The sequence below is a fragment of the Podarcis melisellensis genome (assembly GCF_964234715.1).
Source record: "Podarcis melisellensis genome assembly, chromosome: 9".
NCBI lineage: Eukaryota > Metazoa > Chordata > Lepidosauria > Squamata > Lacertidae > Podarcis > Podarcis melisellensis.
In genome coordinates, this window is record NC_138541.1 from 3,873,436 (window position 1) to 3,882,830 (window position 9,395).

A 9,395-nucleotide genomic window follows, 5' to 3' on the forward strand; every position below is an offset into this window, starting at 1 on the left:
GGCGCTGTGGGTAAAACTTCAGCGCCTAGGACTTGCCGATCGCATGGTCGGCAGTTCGAATCCCCGCGGCGGGGTGCGCTCCCGTCGTTCGGTCCCAGCACCTGCCAACCTAGCAGTTCGAAAGCACCTTCAGGTGCAAGTAGATAAATAGGGACCGCTTACCAGCGGGAAGGTAAACGGCATTCCGTGTGCTGCGCAGGCTCGCCAGATGCAGCTTGTCACGCTGGCCACGTGACCCGGAAGTGTCTGCGGACAGTGCTGGCTCCGGCCTATAGAGTGAGATGAGTGCACAACCCTAGAGTCTGGCAAGACTGGCCCGTACGGGCAGGGGTACCTTAGTTTCAATCATTGAGCAGAGGTCAGAAGTCAATTATGGATCAGAAACCAGGACTCCGTATATTAATTCAGAGTAATGCTCCATACAACCAGGGTTTGTCTACTGTAAAGGTAAAGGGACCCTTGACCATTAGGTCCAGTGGTGCCCGACTCTGGGGTTGCGGTGCTCATCTCGCTTTAATGGCCGAGGGAGCGAGCGTACAGCTTCCGGGTCATGTGGCCAGCATGACTTAAGCCGCTTCTGGTGAACCAGAGCAGTGCACGGAAATGCCGTTTACCTTCCCGCCAGAGCGGTACCTATTTATCTACTTGCACTTTGACGTGCTTTCGAACTGCTAGGTTGGCAGGAGCTGGGACCGAGCAACGGGAGCTCACCCCATCACGGGGATTTGAACTGCCGACCTTCTGATCGGCAAGTCCTAGGCTCTGGTTTAACCCACAGCACCACCTGTGTCCCTTCCTTTGATCTTAGGCAGGTGTAAATCTCATGATGATTGACAAGTGGGTGGTTACACATATGGCCTTGCTGGTGGTGGGGGTTTAGAAGAGAAACAGTTTCTTCCACCTCTTAGGCCAGCCCTGCTTATTCTCCTGTGTAGGGCTCCTTGCTAGTCCTTAAAAATTGTTTGCATCCTTCCGTCTCAAGAGACAATGGAGTGTGCTTCCAGGGGTGAAGTCAAACAGCTGCATTAATAAATCTGGGAAGGTAGCTCATCTAGGAGAAGGAAAACTGGCTTGTGGAGGGATATCTCAAATATAAGTTGTGTAATTCCTGCTTGCATGCAAGGAGGGGATGTTTGATTAATAATGGTATCAATTGAGCCAGCTCATAACATTGAGTATATTCACCTGTACAACTGACACAAGAATGAATTCCTGCAGCGCTACTCTAAATTCTGCAGCCTGCAAAACACACAAATTTCCATAGCAGATTTCCATACTTAGCATTACCTCTGCCATTTTTACTGCTTTTTACAGTTTTGGGTTTCTGTGAGGGAAGAGGAATTGGTAGGCAATGACCCCTCCTCCTGTAGAAATCTTCAGGCTGCTTTCCCAAACTCCCATTTCAAATCTCCTGTTAGCTGCCACGATATTACCGTTTTCCATGTGCATCTTTCTGACTAGAAGCATTTGCATTCAAATAAATAAAGCAAGCGGAGTTTCTCGGGCAGCCCAGCCCCAGAGAATCTCTGCATGTTGTGCAGAATCACGACATAACACAGCTGTGTGTACACGGGAGCAGTTTGCATGCACATTGATTTGGGTTGCATAAAGTGGGCGTGTGTCATTTTCCAAACTTGCAATTGCTCCTCCGGATTTTTATTTTTGTCTGGCTGTGTAGGTGGAGCTGGCAAAAAACAACTGGGATGTGGGCATGTTTGTAAGCGCAGCAGGAGTGTGCCCCTAAGGAGGGGTGGTGAGGGACAAGAAGAAGAAGAGCCGACTTGACATGAGCCAACAGTGTGACACGGCAGCTAAAAAAGCCAATGCAATTCTGGGCTGCATCAATAGGAGTATAGCATCTAGATCAAGGGAAGTAATAGTGCAACTGTATTCTGCTCTGGTCAGACCTCACCTGGAGTACTGTGTCCAGTTCTGGGCGCCACAGTTCAAGAAGGACTGGAACGTGTCCAGAGGAGGGCAACCAAAATGGTCAAAGGCCTGGAAACGATGCCTTATGAGGAACGGCTAAGGGAGCTGGGCATGTTTAGCCTGGAGAAGAGGAGGTTAAGGGGTGATATGATAGCCATGTTCAAATATATAAAAGGATTTCACATAGAGGAGGGAGAAAGGTTGTTTTCTGCTGCTCCAGAGATGCGGACACGGAGCAACGGTTCCAAACTACAAGAAAGAAGATTCCACCTAAACATTAGGCAGAACTTCCTGACAGTAAGAGCTGTTCGACAGTGGAATTTGCTGCCAAGGAGTGTGGTGGAGTCTCCTTCTTTGGAGGTCTTTAAGCAGAGGCTTGACAACCATATGTCAGGAGTGCTCTGATGGTGTTTCCTGCTTGGCAGGGGGTTGGACTTGATGGCCCTTGTGGTCTCTTCCAACTCTATGATTCTATGATTCTAAGAGTTTGGATTTGATATCCCGCCTTTCACTCCCTTTAAGGAGTCTCAAAGCGGCCTAACATTCTCCTTTCCCTTTCTCCCCCACAACAAACACTCTGTGAGGTGAGTGGGGCTGAGAGACTTCACAGAAGTGTGACTGGCCCAAGGTCACCCAGCAGCTGCATCTGGAGGAGCGGAGACGCGAAGCTGGTTCCCCAGATTACGAGTCTACCACTCCTAACCACTACACACTGGCTCTCACTGACAAGACATGGCTATTTCCCATCATGGCTATGCTCTTGTCTCCATAGCTGAAGGCAGCAATTCTTCTGAATGCAGGTCACTGGATCCAGAGGAGGGGAGAGTTGCTCTTGCGCTCAGATCCTGCCTGCCAGTGTCCCACAGGCATCTGTTTGGCCACTGTGAGGACAGGCTGCTGGAGTAGATGGAACATGGGCCGGATCCTGCAAGTCTCTTCTTACCTTGTGGGTCAAAGAGTACCAATAAATTGTCATTACAAACCTAGACAGCATCTTAAAAAGCAGAGACAGCTTGCCAATAAAGGTCCGTATAGTTTAAACTATGGTTTTCCCAGTAGTGATGTATGGAAGCGAGAGCTGGACCATAAAGAAGACTGATCGCCAAAGAATGGATGCTTTTGAATTTTGAAATGAAGCAGTGTATTCATTTTATGAAATAAAGTTGTTATTTCAATTTATTCACTGCTCTATACTCGGAGGTCTTAGGGCGGTTCACAACAAGACCACAACATATAAAATCAAACCAAAAGCAGTAACCTAATAAAAACGCCCCCCCAAGCCACATTCTAAAAGGGTGTTGGATGTCGATAAGATCAACCAAAGGCCTGGTTAAAAAGGAACATTTTTGCCTGGCGCCTAAAGATATATAATGAAAGCGCCAGGCGAACTTCCCTGGGGAGAGCATTCCACAAACAAGGAGCCACTGCAGAGAAGGCCCTGTTCTCGTGTTGCCACCCTCTGGACCTCTCGAGAAGGAGGCACACGAAGGAAGGCCTCAGAAGATAATCTCAGGGTCCAGGTAGGTTCATATGTGGAGAGGCGATCATTGAGGTATTGTGGTCCTGAGCCTTTTAAGGCCTTACAGGTCAAAACCAGCACTTTGAATTGGGCCCGGAAACTAATTGGTAGCCAGTGCAGTCGGACCAGGATCAGTGTAAGATCAGGGGTCTGCAACCTGCGGTTCATGGGGGTTGCTTAAATGCCCACGAGCCGCCCGCTTGGTGAGTCCCTGCGCACTGCACTAAACTGGCGCAGCACAGAGGGGGGACTTGCTTGCACTGCACTAAAAATCACGTCTGTGCAGACGCGATCTGGCCTAAGGAGCAATCTCCGTGGAAGTGAACCGGCCCAGGCAAGGTAAACCTTGCCAACCTCTGGTGTAAGATACGCAACCCGTTTTGCCCTGGTGAATTCTGCACCAGCAGAAGTTTCTGAACAGTCTTCAGACACAGCTCTACCTATAGCGCAAAGCACACTTTTCTATATTCTGCAGAAACTTGCTGTTTCGACAGCTGGACTGAATGCCTTTCCCCCGAAAACCTGCCTTAGGTCTCGAGCTGGTACGAGGTGTTCTTTTCCCTCTGTTCCTCGTTTTTTTGTTTTTTTATTATTCAGGAAGCAAATTGCCTGTGCTAATTGTCAATTTGTACCGAATCATTTCCAGCTTCTTTCCCCGGTTCCTTTGAAGGCCTGGCTTATTTAGCAGGTCATTAAAATTGCGCATTCCGGCTAATGAAGCTCCATTTAGATTCTGCTCTTGCAGCTTGTCGTCCTCGGCTCCTGGGAGTGGGCGTGATTGCGCGTGAAACTCCTGCAGGGGCGTAGGAGATGAACGATTGCGGCGCCGCGAGAAGAGATCCCTCCTGCTAGGATGCAAAGCGGCAGGTGCTCTCGGGGCCCCCTTACCTGTCCTCCATAAAAACCCTGCCCAGATTTTGCTCCCTGAAACGATGATACTTAAAAACAACAACAACACAAAGTTGCTAGTACACAGAATAACTTGAGTTTTGCCACGGTACCGGTAGACCTGAAGGAGCGTCTCCACCCCCATCGTTCTGCCCGGACCCTGAGGTCCAGCTCCGAGGGTCTTCTGGCAGTTCCCTCCCTGCGAGAAGTGAGGTTGCAGGGAACCAGGCAGAGGGCCTTCTCGGTGGTGGCACCTGCCCTGTGGAGCACCCTCCCACCAGATGTCAAGGAAATAAACAACTATCTGACTTTTAGAAGGCATCTGAAGGCAGCCCTGTACAGGGAAGTATGTAATGTTTGAACTTTTGTTCTGTTTTTAGTCCTCTGTTAGGAGCTGCCCAGATTGGTTGGGGAAACCTAGCCAGATGGGCGGGGTATAAATAATTTTTGAATTTATTTACGATTTATGATTTACGATAATCTTTATTGTCATTGTCCCATACAGAACAACGAAATTGGAAAAAACTACACCAGACATTCAGAAACCAACAAGCCTGCTATCTCAGCTATCCCAGCCTGGTTAGCCCCCTAAAAACTCTGACACCCCATAATCAAATACAATATACTGTTTCTCAGACGGCTAGTCCTAGTCTTTATAACCCTGGACCTTCTTCCAGAAGGCAGAAGCTGAAAGAGATAATTTCTGGGGTGCGCACTATCCTGCGCTATCTCTGCAGCTTTCTTATGGCACCTGGAAGCATAGATTTGATCCAAGGTGTGAAGAGTGCACCCAGTTATTTTCTCCGCAGTCTTTACAACCCTGGACAGAATTGTTATTTCCCTGACCGTGAAGCTCCCAAACCACACACACAGACCGTAAGTTAATACACTCTCCACAGTATGGTCTGTCTGTGTGGTTTGGGAGTTGCACGGTCAGGGAAAAAACAATGCTGTCCAGGGTTGTAAAGACTGTGGATAATGATAAATAAATCATCATCATCACACACACACACGATCTCAAATCCTGTTCCTGAATCTCTGGAAAAGCATTGGTGACTCCCAACTGTAACAAATGGGCCCCCTTTGGCCTTATCCAGCACTGCTCTCCTCGCTTCCCTTTGAAACGCTGCCCGCCATCTGCAGGCTTCTAAAGTATTTTATAAATATTAGCATACCTGTTAGGAATAATTAGAACTGATTTTGTTAAAAGAGCGTTTTGCCAGATTAATTAGGGATGCCTTTCTGGGAGGCTGGAAAGACTTCTGTCTAATTGCTTCAGGCAAATTTCCCGTACCAAGATCCCTGGGAGTGAGTCTCGCTAAAGCCAACGGCGAAGACTGCTGTGTGGCGAAGGACGGGACTGTGTTGTAAAGGTTGCAGTCCTTATTGAGAAGCTTTGTGCTTGGGGCAATGGAAGAAGGCACGAAAGGTTCTACCTGTAGCACCAGAGAGCAGGTAAGGGCTTGCATGATGGAGTACAAACACTGTACAAACACATACAGACACAGTTCCCCGCACATAGAAAGCTAGCTGGCGGAAAATACTTTAGCCTGGCTTTCTACATGCAGGAATTTGGATGGGGACAGAGGAGACTGTTCCATTATGTGATCCCCAACCTGCCACTGAGAACTCAGCCAAAGCGTTCTGTGTGAACGTGAAAGCTTGCATACCTTATCATGAACACCTCTAGGTCCTCATTATATATATAACGAGGCCTCTGGTTGATCTTACTGACATCCAACACCCTTTGAGAATGTGGATTTTTTTGGGGGGGGGGTTATTAGGTTACTGCTTTTGGTATGATTTTATATGTTGTGGTCTTGTTGTGAGCCACCCTGAGACCTCTGGATACAGGGCGGTGTATAAGTTGAAAACAACAACAACAACAACAACAACAACAACAACTTTATTTTATAAAATGTATACACTGCTTCATTGTTAAAAACCCAAACAAACTCAACCTCAATGTGGAGGCTTGCAGAGACTGGAACAATAAAATTATTGGTAAAAACAACTCTTTAGGATGCCCAGAGTGGTGACTCCAATGACAATTTTGTTGTTGTTTAGTCATTTAGTCATTTCCAACTCTTGGTGACCCCATAGACCAGAGCACGCCAGGCCCTCCTGTCTTCCACTGCCTCCTGCTGTTTGGTCAAACTCATGCTGGTAGCTTTGAGAACACTGTCCCACCATCTCGTCCTCTGTCGTCCCCTTCTCCTTGTGCCCTCCATCTTTCCCAACATCAGGGTCTTTTCCGGGGAGTCTTCTCTTCTCATGAGGTGGCCAAAGTCTTGGAGCCTCAGCTTCAGGATCTGTCCTTCCAGTGAGCACTCAGGGCTGATTTCCTTAAGGATGGATAGGTTTGATCTTCTTGCAGTCCGTGGGACTCTCCAGAGTCTCCTCCAGCACCACAATTCAAAAGCATAAATTCTTTGGCGATCAGCCTTCTTGATGGTCCAGCTCTCACTTCCATACATCACTGCCAGTCCAGGAACAAGCTTACTGTCCCACTGAGAACTCAGCCAAAGTGTTCTGTGTGAATGTGAAAGCTTGCATACCTTATCATGAACACCTCTAGGTCCTCATTTTATACACACACACACACACACACACACACACACACACACACACTGATTTTATGGATTTTTGTTGTTCTAAGGAACCAGTTCAGCAACGTGGTTTTACTCTACTAGGCAGCAATTATTTCCTGGTCCTACACAGGAAGTGTTGTTATAGCCGTGATACTTTTTAGGGTAAAAGATGTAGACTGTTTTCTGAAGGAACAGTGCAGGTGGTTGCATGCATTTGTGATTTTAACAGCTCCCAAAAGCAGCACACTTAGATCGATTGCCGTTCAGCTAGGGTGCGTGTGGTGCGATGCTCAGCCAAGGGAGAAGGTAACCAAGGGAACGGCCCATCAGCTAAGAAAATCCATACTTCTCTTGACATTCCTTTTAAAAAGTAAGCTTAGTTTTTCCTAAGAGGTGCTTGGTTTTGTGACACTCTCTCCATGCCAACAGAGCAGCAGCCTGCTCTTTCTTGATTTAAATCAGCATTTCCCAAACTTGGGTATCCAGCTGTTTTGGGACTACAACTCCCATCTTCCCAAGTTAGCAAGACCAGTGGTCAGGGATGATGGGAACTCTAGTCCAAAACAGTTGGAGACCCAAGTTTGTGAATCCTTGATTTAAATTCTCGTCATTGGACCTGCCCCAAGGTGAAAGACATATGGGAAAAGATTTATAATGAATTGAAAAAAAATGTAATATATATTTATAAAGAAACGAGAGGACTTTCTTCTTTGAATAACAGGTTTGGAATTGCCCAAGAAAGATGTTAAATTATTTTTGTATGCCACAACTGCTGCTCAAATTTTACCAGCTAAAAAGTGGAAAACGCAAGACTTACCAACAGTGGAAGAATGGCAGATGAAGATGATGGATTTTTCGGAGCTAGCCGACCTAACTGGAAGAGTCCACGACCAGAAGGAGGAGGAGTATCAGGAAGAATGGACAAAAATTAATGATTATTTAGTTAAACATGTTAAGTTAAATTAATTGGAAACAGCTTGCAGATACTTACCGTATTTTTTGCACCATAACACTCACTTTTTTCCTCCTAGAAAGTAAGGGGAAATGTCTGTGCGTATTATGGATCAAATGCCTACGGATGGCGGGGGGATCTGCTGCGGTTGTGAGCAGAGGATCCAAGGTTCCCTTTCCTTCCCTCCTCCATGGCTTGCTTTGAAGCAGCAAAGCAGGAGAAGAGCCGCTGAGTGGGGAGGAGAGAGGGACAGAGAGCCTGCTTGCTTTAAAGGAGCAAAGCGGGAGAGGAGAGGAGCCTTCTCCTCTTATACCCCTCTTCTGCATTATTAACAGCATCCTTCTCCCCCCACCCCATGCGTGCTCCTTGTCCCTTGAGTGCTTTTCCTTCCCTCCCCACTTAAAACATGGTTACAAAACACGGATCCACATGGATCCTCAGGATTTTTGCACTGGGTCACCCCAAATTCACCATCAGATCACATAGCATGTCCATGGCTACAGATTGCACCAAAAAAATCACGCACCCACTGTTGCCTGGGGCCGCAGTGGTGCAAAAACGTGGTTACAAAGCATGGATCCACATGGATCCTCAGGATTTTTGCATTGGGCTACCCCAAACTCACCGTTAGATCACATGTCTGTGGCCACAGCATGAACCACAAAAATCATACATTCGCTGTTTCGTTTAGAATATTTTTTTTCTTGTTTTCCTCCTCTAAAAACTATGTGCGTGTTATGGTCGGGTGCGTGTTATAGAGCGAAAAATACGGTAATTGGCTTAGGATTTTATATAAGTGATGAATTAATATATGTAATTTCAAAATGAAAAGATTTAAGGATGTTAATCTTCAAGTTAAATTTTATAAGAAATGTGATTTGGAAAACTGTTAAAAGGATATACACTGAAATTCAACCAAGGGGAAGCAAGGAAGTCACTTAACAATGTTAATAAGTGTAATTTTTAATAAGGTTATGATTTATGTTTGTTTGTTTAGAATTATGTGGGAAAAAAATGGGGGGAAAATAATACATTCTCGTAAATGGACCATCAATTTTGCTTTGAATTTAGCTTTTGGCAAAATTTGGGAATGGCCTGGACCAGCGCAGAGATGCCCCTTTCCTTCCTTGTTAAAGCCAGCCTGATTTCATGTGAATACAGAAACCTTTCCCTGTAGAAAGCAGCCTGGACCCTGATATCCTAATCTGATGCCAATCTCTACATACCGCCTTCGAGAGAGGTCTGGAGGGTGGTGTTAAGAGAAAGGGCCTTTGTAGTGGTGGCTCCCTGTCTATGTCAAATGTTCTCTTTTTTATATATATAATATTTATTAAATTTTCCATTATAAACATACAAATACAAAACAAAACAAAAACAAACAAACAAAAAACAACAAGTATAATTTCCATTCTTATTTTCTCAACCTACCGTATTTTTCGCACCATAGGGCGCACCGGACCATAGGGCGCACCCAGTTTTTTTGGGGGGAAATAAAGGGGAAAAAATTATTCCCCCC